At 34.2% G+C, this 11,171-nt stretch overlaps 1 non-coding gene across 1 annotated transcript; it reads left to right on the top strand.

The window, feature by feature from the left end:
• The first annotated feature begins 2,925 nt into the window (after window positions 1–2,925).
• LOC128032330 (small nucleolar RNA R71) lies at window positions 2,926–3,032 on the top strand. The gene has a single exon (XR_008188457.1). It is a non-coding gene; the product is annotated as a small nucleolar RNA R71 (small nucleolar RNA).
• The last annotated feature ends 8,139 nt before the right edge of the window (window positions 3,033–11,171 follow it).

Below are 11,171 nucleotides of genomic sequence, written 5' to 3'. Positions count from 1 at the left end.
CAATTTTGGAGAAGTCCTTAATAAATCTTCGATAAAAATCGGCCTGGCCCAAGAAACTCCTAACACTCTTTACAGATGTTGGAGGTGGAAGTTTCTCAATAAAATCTACCTTTGCTCTATCTACCTCAATTCCATGTCCGTTATCCAGTGCCCTAGAACAATACCTTCTCGTACCATGAAATGGCACTTTTCCCAGTTGAATACAAGGTTTGTTTCTTCGCATCACCTTAGTACCTTGGCAAGATTGCCCAGGCAATTATTATATGTATCTCCGAATATTGAAAAATCATCTATAAAGACTTCCAAGTATTTCTCAACCATATCAGTAAAAATAGACATCATACATCTTTGAAATGTAGCAGGTGCATTGCATAAACCAAATGACATGCGTCTAAACGCAAATGTACCATACGGGCAGGTGAATGTTATCTTGTGTTGATCTTCTGGTGCTACTGTAATCTAATTATACCCGGAATATCTATCGAGAAAATAGTAATAGTCTCGCCTCGTGAGTCTATCCAGCATCTGTCCAAAAATGGCAAAGGAAAGTGATCTTTCCTAGTCGCCTTGTTCAGCTTCCGGTAATCGATGCAAATTCTCCATCCCGTAACCGTTCTAGTCGGTATCAACTTGTTATTCTTGTTTTCAATGATCGTAATACATCCTTTCTTTGGCACGTACTGGACCGGACTCACCCATGAACTATCTAAGATGGGGTAAATTATACCCGTATCTAACCACTTGATGATTTCTTTTTTCACCACGTCCTTCATGATGGGGTTTAGTCTTCGCTGTCCATCTATCGTCCCTTTTTCGCCATCTTCTAGGATGATCTTGTGCATGCATACAGACAGATTAATACCGTGAATATCTGCTATGGTCTATCCGATAGCCTTCTTGAATTGTTTCAATACTAGGATGATTTTCTCTTCTTGCTCAACGGTTAATTCTGTTGCAATAATATAGGCAAAGTAGAAGCGTTACCTAAATAAACATATTTTAAATGTGAGGGAATTACCTTCAGTTCTAATTTAGGTGGCTCCTCGAGTGACGCTTTTGGTTGGGCATAATCCCTATTCTCTAACTCCAAAGATTCAAAAAAAATTCAAATTAATTCCCCTTTGATTAGCTTCTAGTAAAGCTAAGTATTCATCCTCCTCTTCATCATTTAGAGGGTCTGATGTCAAAATTTGTTCCAATGGGCCTTCAACATAGTTGAGTTCCTTTTCCATAATTAATTCCTCTAAATCGGACACTGCACAACAATCATCAATTGTGTCAGGAAATCGCATAGACTTAAAAACATTAAATGTTACCTGATCATCTTGAACATGCATAGTAAGCTCGCCCTTCTGCACATCAATAAGGGTCCTTCCAGTTGCTAGGAAAGGCCTTCCTAGGATGATTGGCACTTTTTTGTCTACTTCAAAGTCTAGAACCACAAAGTCAGTAGGAAAAATAAATTTGTCTACACTTACCAATATGCCCTCAATTTTTCCTTCTGGATGTGCTAAGGATCGATCTGTTAATTAAAGTGTAACCGTAGTAGGTCTAACTTCACCTATCCCCAACTTCCTAAATATTGACATAGGCATCAAGTTTATACTCGCATCCAAGTCACATAATGTCTTACCACAATATGTTGCTCCAATGTTGCAAGGTATGGTAAAACATCTAGGATCCTTCAACTTTAGGGGTAGTTTGTCTTGAAGATACGCACTACATTCCTTCGTCAGGGCTACTGTCTCAAATTCCCCAAGTCTTCATTTTTTTGACAGGATATCCTTCATGAATTTGACATAGTTGGGCATTTCTTTAAGTGCTTCAACCAACGGAATGTTGATATGAAGTTGCTTGAGTACGTCTAGGAACTTCTTAAATTGACTTTCCTGCTTTTGCTTCTAAAGTCTTTGAGGGTAGGGTGGTGGAGGCTTTTTTACTGGAACTGGTTGATTTGTCTTCTGTGGCAATTCTACATCTAATGAAGTTGTTAGTTGATCAAAATTAGTTGGTCTTGAAGCTACCTTTTCAGATTTTACAGATTCTGGTTCCGGTGAAACTGGAATTTCAACACTCAATTGAACTTCCTCTGAGTCTTAAGCATCGACTGGCTCCTTTTCAACTTCAACGGTGTTGGGATCTAATGTCTTTCTGCTCCTCAATGTCAACGCTTTACAATGCTCTTTCATAGGATTCCTCAGATTCTCCGTATCACTAGGTAAAGCACCTTGTGGTTGGTTTCTGAGTTCAGTTGCAAGCTGGCCCTTTTGATTCTCCAAATTCCTTAGAGTGGCGTCATTTTTTTCTATGTATGCCTTCAATAGGTTCTCTAAGCTATTGGACGGTTCAGCTTGGGTTGGTTTCTGAACTTGTTGGAGGAAACCAGGTGGCTGGGTCAGTCTAGGTTGGGCGTAAGTGTTACTGGTTCTAGCCCCTTGGTTACTCAAGGGAAAATTCGGGTGGTTTCGCCATGATGGGTTATAGAAATTGGATTATAGTCCTTGCCTTCCACGATTTTGGTTCTGGTTACCCGTGTAACACACGGATTCTGGGTTCGATGGGCATTCTTCGAACAAATGTCCTTCCCCATAATAGACACAGGATACATTTTCAAATTGATTTGATGGATGTGCTGCAAAACTATTAAACCCATTAGTGGTAAAATTTTTAAGCATTAAGAATATTGAGAATACCTGAGATGCGAGTAAAGTAAGAGCGTCTACTTCATATATTCCAGCGACTCGTCTACTTGACGCTGCTCTATTGGTTGGCCATTGATAATTGTTACTGGCAATCCTCTCAATGTTTTCATAAGCCTCATTATAAGACTTAAAAAGGATAGCACCATTAGCACAAGCATCCACTACCATCCTCGTGTGTGCATTGAGACCATTATAAAATGTCTCAAGTTGGATGCAATGTGGGATTCCATGATGAGGGCACTTTCGTAATAATTCTTTGTACCTTTCACATGCCTCATACAAGGACTCATCATCCATTTGTTAGAAAGCAGTGATCTCGTTCCTCAACTTAGCATTCTAGCTAGGCAGGAAATACTTCATGAGGAATCTTTCTACTAACTCTTGCCATGTGGTAATTGAATTTGGTAGAAATGAGTTCAACCAAGCTCGAGCTGTGTCCCTTAGCGAATTTGGGAACAGCTTCAATCATAATGCATCTTCGGGTACTCCGGCTAACTTGAAAGAATCGCTCACCTCCATAAATAGTCTTAAGTGAAGATGAGGATCTTCGGTAGGCATTCCACTGAATTGGCCCACTGTCTGAAGCATCTAGAACATGACTTGCTTTAGCTTGAACTGTTGTGCCTCGATTTCAGGTGTCCTAATACCCGGATTAAGATCATGAAACACTAGCACAGCATACTGTCTTAGAGCTCAATCTCTATCATCAACAATAAGGATAGGATTTTGAGCAGGGTCTGCTCCGTTTCCTTAATTTAAATTTTCGAGGTTCATCTCTTCGGTCCTTCTCTGACTTCCTTGTCTTCTTCGCTGTTGAAAAGTTCGTTCAATCTCAGGGTCTACAGGGAGTAAATCGACAATTTGGTCAATACTCATGAACACCTGAAATAATCACAGATAAATTAATTAAGTTAAAATTGAACAAAACAATAAACCAAAATGCAAAACTAACAAATTCACAAATAATGACTTCTTAAAACAGTCCCCGGCAACGGCGATAAAAACATGGAACGACGGAAATGTGCAAGTGTACACAATCGCAACAATTAATAAAGTGACAAGTAAATGTCGAGTTATCGTAACCACAGGGACTATGAAAAGAATTATTTATGAATGCAATTTTAAAAACACTTTGGTGAAGAAAAATATTTTGATTTGAGGAGGTGATTAAAAACTAGAATTTTAACTAAGTAAAATAAATAAAATAAAATAAAAGTTTCAATGCATGATTTTAAAAGATGATTTTAATCAAGATGACATAATTGTGCTAGATTAATTACATTTATTAACTTAATATTATTAAACTCATGTTCATGTTGTTACGAATAAATTCATGGCAACTCGGTAATTTGCTAACTTATGAACATACTTACCTACCAAAATCCATTTATCTCTTGACTATATCTCTATGTCAATTCAACCGATTAAACAAATTTTAATAAGCAAATGTGTTAATGTACATACATAATTATGAAATTAAAATAATCTCTTGTACATATCTCTATGCCAATTCAAACAATTAATTCAATCTCATAAGCACATAAAAGATTACGTGATGTAACAATGTATTTCTACCTTGAAACAGTTTAATCACAATAATCTTGCAAGTTATGCAAGGCTAATGTATCGTTAGATAACGTTGCTAATTTAATCGTCAGCTACCTTAGATGGTTAAACATGCACTAATTAAGTATCGTGTCAATTAATTACAATTTCAATCTATTTAAATAATTAATTCATTAGTTACCTTACAATTGTAATGCAAGAATAACTTAGTCATGGTTTTACTTAATCAAACATCTTACCGAGGCCTATAACAACAGAAAAACAATTTTAATAAATTAAGTAGACGAAATGCAATCAACCTAACACGAATTAAATTTAAGCCATATTAATTAAATTAAACATTTCAACATCATAAATATTCATAGACAAGTTCATCATAACCACAACAAAATTAAAATGATAGGGGACAAGAATCAAATCCGGTGTTCTCTCCGTGGCTTGACTAGTTTGCTCCACTTCTCCTTCTCCACTTGATCTTGTCGAACCAAGGCTTCTACTAACACTTGAATACTACTCTAAATGGTGGATGAATGACTCTTTTTCAAGAGGTTAAATCAGTAAGGGAATGAAGAATAATGGAAGGGAAATGAAGTGAGAAAAATGAGAGAGAAGTGAAGAGATGAAAAGAGTTGAGATGGGTTTGAAGTGAGCAGCCATTCGGGGTATTTATAGGTTGAGATGGTCACCAAAATTAGCAAAAATCAGCAGCCATAGAGTCCCCCCATGACTGGCCACACATGTGGCAAGTTTGAAGGTTTCAAACTTGCTATTTTAAGGTAGGGGCAAATCTAGAAAGGCATAAATAGTAGACGGGTTTGAATGAAATTTGAAGGAATCTTCAAAGGCTATTGAGATGGGTTTAAAGTGAGCAGCCATTGGGGGTATTTATAGGTTGAGATGGTCGCCAAAATTAGCAGAAATCAGCAGCCATGGAGTCCCCCCATGACTGGCCACACATGTGGCAAGTTTGAAGGTTTCAAACTTGCTATTTTAAGGTAGGGGCAAATCTATAAAGGCATAAATAGTAGAAGGGTTTGGATGAAATTTGAAGGAATCTTCAAGGGCTATTTTGCAAGCCAAATAATCAGCCAAACAAGCTGGTTAGGTCAGCATGTGGGACGGTTTTTGGCTGCCCAGTGCTCGGTTGGATCGGTTTTCTCAATTCAGCTCAACTAGGCCCATTTTCATAATTAATTAATAATAATTTATTTAACCCAAAATAAATTGGATTAAAATTAAAATTAATTATGTTATGAATTAATACACAAAATTTGGACCGTCTTATGTTGAAAAATTATTTCACCTTCATGCTTCAAAATTGCTTCTCGGTTTTGTGTTTCTAGTAGTGTTTGTCGAGCCGTTTTTCACCCTTTGTGCAAATCTGTCGAAAATAATCAAAAATAGTCAAAATTAATTATAAAATTAATTAAAATTCAGCATGTTAATAATTTAAGTACAAAATAATTATTTTATAATAATTATATATTTTTTGACAAGATTTTTACCGAAACTGCATGAATTTGAGTTTGAAAGGGCATGAAAAAGTGTGTATATTTTCGTGTTTCCAGACCTCCTATTCCTCATTTCTACCACAAATTTCAAAATTTGTGCATTTTAGTCCCTGTTATACAAAACTATCAATTAAATTTATAATTTAATCCTTTTTCACTTTTATGCTTAAATCTATCAATTTAACACCTAAAACTTTAAATTCTCAACTATGGTAATTTTCAAAACTTTAACAATTCTACAAATTAATACATAGACTGAATAAATTAGATTTCTATGATCTTAAAAACATAAAAATTATGAGAAAATGATTAAATTGCACTAACCAATTAAAGCTTTAAAACTAAAAACCCCTAAAGTCGACATTCTTCTTTCCCCCTTCTAGGCTCTTGGTTTTGGCTTAATGGAGAAGAAAATAGTCCTCTATTTCATTCCACCATCTTGTATAATTTATGTTATAATTATTTTATTATAATGTTTTATTTAATTTAATGAAAATTTATCAATTAATAATCACTAAACTATCCATTACCGTCCACTATCAATGACATATTGATTTAATTTCCACTTAAGTCCCTTGTCCATGTTTTAATTAGAGATTACACTAGCAATTGTACTTTTACTAGTTTTACAATTTAGTCACTATACCTTAATTAATCATTAATTCAATAAATTTACTTGTCCAAAATTCAATTCACCTCTAAAATAACTCCATAAATATCTTTATTAATAATTTATTGCCTTAGTTTATGGAAACGAGGTCCCAAAACTACATTTTCTAATACCACTAACTTTAGGATTGAAACACTTGTACTTTAATTAACTATCAGGTTGACAAAAGTAGAGGACCAAACTTTAATTGAACTTTACAATAACCTCGTAAGTATTAAATAATTAATATTTACGACTCAAATATCGGAAATGGGATTTCAAAACTACCGTTTTTGACACTATTGACTATGTAACATCCCGATTTTGGGCCTAGTCGGAACAGTAGTTTTGGGACCACAAATTCAATGAGGAAAAATTTATTTTTACTATATTTTTATGGCCTAAAATTTCACGGAATGATTTTGTGAAAATTTCGTTCAAAATTTTCGACGTTTGGGCACTCAATTTAGTCAAAAGGACTAAATTGTAAAAAGTGCAAAAGTTGAGTTCTACATGTTAGAGGTGTCCAATTGTTATGAAATTTTAAATTGGAGGTATTTATATGGTAATTAGACCATTGGTTAAGTTATGGGCAAAAATGGACATGAGATAAGTGAAATAGGAAATTTTTAAGTTAGGGGTATTTTGGTAATTTGGTAATTAAAATGAATTAAAAGGGAAAAAGATGGAAAATTGTGCTCATCTTCCTCATTTGGCTGAATTAGCAAGGGGGGAAACCATAGTTAGGGTTTTCAAGCTTCTAAACTTCATAGTAAGTGATCCAAAGCCCCGTTTTTAATGTTCTTTACGTTTTTGGAGCCCCGATAACTTGATTTAGCTTATTCTAGCAATAATTTAACCTAGGGTTCATATTTGGAAAAATACCCATAGGTGAAATGTGTTTATTTTGATTTTTTATGGTAGAGTATGAAGCTTAAAATTATGTTAAACAACTTTTGATGAAGCTTGAAATTATGTTAAACAACTTTTGATTTTTATGAAATGTGTTTATTTTTATTTTTTATGGTAGAATATGAAGCTTGGAATTATGTTAAATAACTTTTGCTAAACGATTTTAAGTGAAAACGAGTAAAACGACATAATTGGTAAAAATACCTAATGTTCATAAGTGTTAGAGTGGGAATTTGATGTTGCCATAGAAGGGAAAAATGTTCAGCATGTCATAAAACATAAGAATAAGGGATCAAGTTTAATTTCCGAGCTTTAGGGCAAAAGTGAAATTATGCAAAAGTTTAGGGGCAAAATCGTAATTTTTCTAAATTTTGAGTCAAGGATTGTTTTGATGAATGTGAGTATTAAATAAGATAAATTTGCTATTATAGATCAAGAAGAACGAAATCCAGAGTTAGACTGAGGAAAGAAAAATGTTGAAGACTAAAGTGCTAGATTTGATCATATTTTGTACCGAGGTAAGTTTACGGTAAATAAATGCAATATTTTGATAATTATTATTAATACTGTTATTTTTTAGCAATTACGTATTTATTTCATGAAAATATCTAATGTTGACTTAAGTATGAGGTGACAGAGAATCAGTGATAAAAGCCCCGTTGAAACATTAGGAATGTATCGGATACAAATGTCATGACATTAAGGGAATGAGATCCCATGTAAGACCATGTCTGGGACATGGAATTGGCATCATTGAGATTATGAGAGGTCCCATGTAAGACCATGTTTGGGACATGGCGTTGGCACCGAGATAAGAGGTCCCATGTAAGACCATGTCTGGGACATGGCGTTGGCACCGATATAATAGGTCTCATGTAAGACCATGTCTGGGACATGGCATTGGCACCGAGATAAGAGGTCCCATGTAAGACCATGTCTAGGACATGGCATTGGCACCGAGATGAGAGGTCCCTCGTAAGACCATGTTTGGGACATGGCATGGGCACCAATATGAGAACTCCCATGTAAGACCATATCTGGGATATGGCATTGGCAGTACAAGAAACATCCCATGTAAGATCATGTCTGGGACATGGCTTTGGCATGTTATTATCAGAAAAGAGACCCAAGTATCCTTATTATTCCAATGTGGCTCAACGGGCTAGTAAACAAATTATGTTCCATGAAAGTTCAGGTAAAAGCATAAATAGCAAATTCAGGTGAGTTATAAGAGTTAAGAACATATTATGTTATCAATTGAGAACCAACATTTCAGTAAGAGAAGATTAAGTTATAATCATGAGTTATCTAAGTAAACAAGTAAGTGAACGAGTAAGAGATTAAGTAAAGAGGAAATTAGAGATCATGACACTTGAGTATATTTATTTGTGTTAAGGTTGTTATTTATTTGCTTGTAAACTTACTAAGCTTTATGCTTACTTCTTTTATTTTCCTTCTTTTATAGTATTGCAAAGCTAATTCGGGGATGTTAAAGACGTCGGAGAGCGCTCATACTATCAACAACAACAACTCGGTATTTTATGATGATCAATGTTTGAGCTATGGCATGTATAGGGACTTAATCATTTTGAATGTATGTCCTTATGATATTGCTAAAGGATGATGTGTAAATACGTGATAATTTTTAGCTATTAAAATGGCTAAGTAAGAATATGTTTGGTATTATGAATGCCTAGGTGATAGTTTATACCTAGAAATTATGAAAGAGTAAAAAAATTGCAATGAAATAGTTTTGGGACAGCAGCAGTGACGTGACTTTGAAAAATCACCAAGGATAGTATAAAATGAATTATAGAGTGAATGATATATAGAATTAAATCTTATCGAGTCTATTTTCATAGAAAAATAACGGTGTGGGTAAAGGAATTTTATATTCTGAGATATTTGAATTTTTGTTAGACAGGGTTAGAATGGTTTTTGGAGTCCCCTTGTTTTGACTTTAGAAAATTATTAAAAATTGTAAAAAAATAATTATGGGTTATAATTTATATTTATAGATTCCTTAGTGAGTCTATTTTCTATAGAAATAAGTGAGAACATCATATAAAAATCATATGATGAGAAAATTGATTTTTAGTGAATAAAGATCAGAACCATCAGGCAATGAAATAGGGGAGACTTTAATGAATAAACTGTACTAATTTGATAATCCAAAAAATTATGAAAATTTTATGGTAAGATATATGAGTCTAGTTTCAGGGAAAATTTATGGATCTAAATTTCAAGTTTCATAACTCGAGTTATAATTAAATTAGTGACTGTTGCGCAGGTGCACCGCATTATGGTGAACAGTGAAATAAATTTTAAAAGCAAATTTTTATGCTCTGAACTGGTAAGTTAAATCAGATAACGTCTCGTGCTCGACTCCGGAAACGGTCTCGGGTAAGGGGTGTTACATGACTTTTAAGTTGTTACAAATTATGTGTGATCAAACCCTAGGGAGTGACACCCCTAGGAAGTAATTTAGGATAAATGAGATCGAGAGATACGTTTACCGAGTATCTCAGAATTTATCCCGGTCAAGAAAGTAAGGCCAAGAGGTAAGCATGTATTGGTCAATTAGTTAATTAGTTAGAGGTTGAGAGATAATAACTAGTTAATTTATATCTAACTCGTTAAAACCCAAGTTTTGAAGTTAATTAGGATCACTGAAGTGAGTTAAGCTCCTGTTTGTTTTATTGGATTATTTTCGATTAGTAATTGGTTTATTTTTAATTTAATTAATTTTTAGGTTAATTAGATTATTTGATTTTTATTTGATTTTTATTTGATTTTTTGTAATATAATATTAAATCAGTACTATTTAGACTTAGTAGTGTAAAGAATTAATTTCAATTTAATTCAACCTCCTTTGGGTACTGTTAGGGATTGACCCGATTAAGCAACAAGTAAAAAATAGCAGAAGAAGTTGAGAAATTAAACACACAAATTTAACGTCGAAAACCCCTCCAAAGAGGATAAAAAACCCATAGGCAAAGATAATTTTACTATAATGACAAAAGAAGGAAGAGTACAAAAGATGGAGATAAAAACTAAACCCCGAAAACCCCGAAAACTCGAAAACTCGAAAACTCAAAAACAAAGAACCCTTAAAACATAAACACAAAATTCTCTAAAAGTGTTATGAGTTCTAATCTCTAATGGGTGTATTTTCTAAGGTTGTAAAAAAGCCTATTTATAGGCTAAATTCACAGGTCAAATAATAATAAAATAATCTACACTAATTAGAATTTGATTGAAACAAATAAACATAGTTTAACTAGAAGATTATTTCTCAAATTTGATTGAAATATGAGTCATACTTAACAAATCTCCACCTTGACTCATATTTCAACAACACCATCTTTGCAAAGCCCGCCACGGGGCTATCTTGAACTATGCAGGGAATTAACTTAGTCGAATTTGCGCTTAGAAATTGGAAGACTTCTATCATTCGACTTGTACACTGCCAAATCAAAACTAACCTGAGTTTGATTTTTACAAACACAATGCCCTAACTTTTCAAAACCTGCATCCAAAAGAGAACCTCTCTTCAACGAAACGGTCATACTTTTTTCCCTCCTATGATCAAGATGCCTCCGCTCCAAACGAGTTGACTTCGACTCCATAACGGACGAGGGACATCTGATTTCACCGATCACTGTAGAACCTTCCAGAATATAAAGATTGTCAACTCTTTTACCTTCTAACAAAATGAGAGCTCCACAAGATACTTTAATGCTGCTCAACTAGATGTTGATTTTTCATCCTTTTAAGTCTAAAATACTCAAAGAGATGAGATTCTTTCATAAATCAGGTACATACCTAACT

This window comes from Gossypium raimondii, chromosome 8 (genome assembly GCF_025698545.1).
Source record: "Gossypium raimondii isolate GPD5lz chromosome 8, ASM2569854v1, whole genome shotgun sequence".
Classification (NCBI taxonomy): domain Eukaryota; kingdom Viridiplantae; phylum Streptophyta; class Magnoliopsida; order Malvales; family Malvaceae; genus Gossypium; species Gossypium raimondii.
Note: the sequence above shows the minus strand (reverse complement) of the source record. Positions and strands in the feature narration are given on the sequence as shown.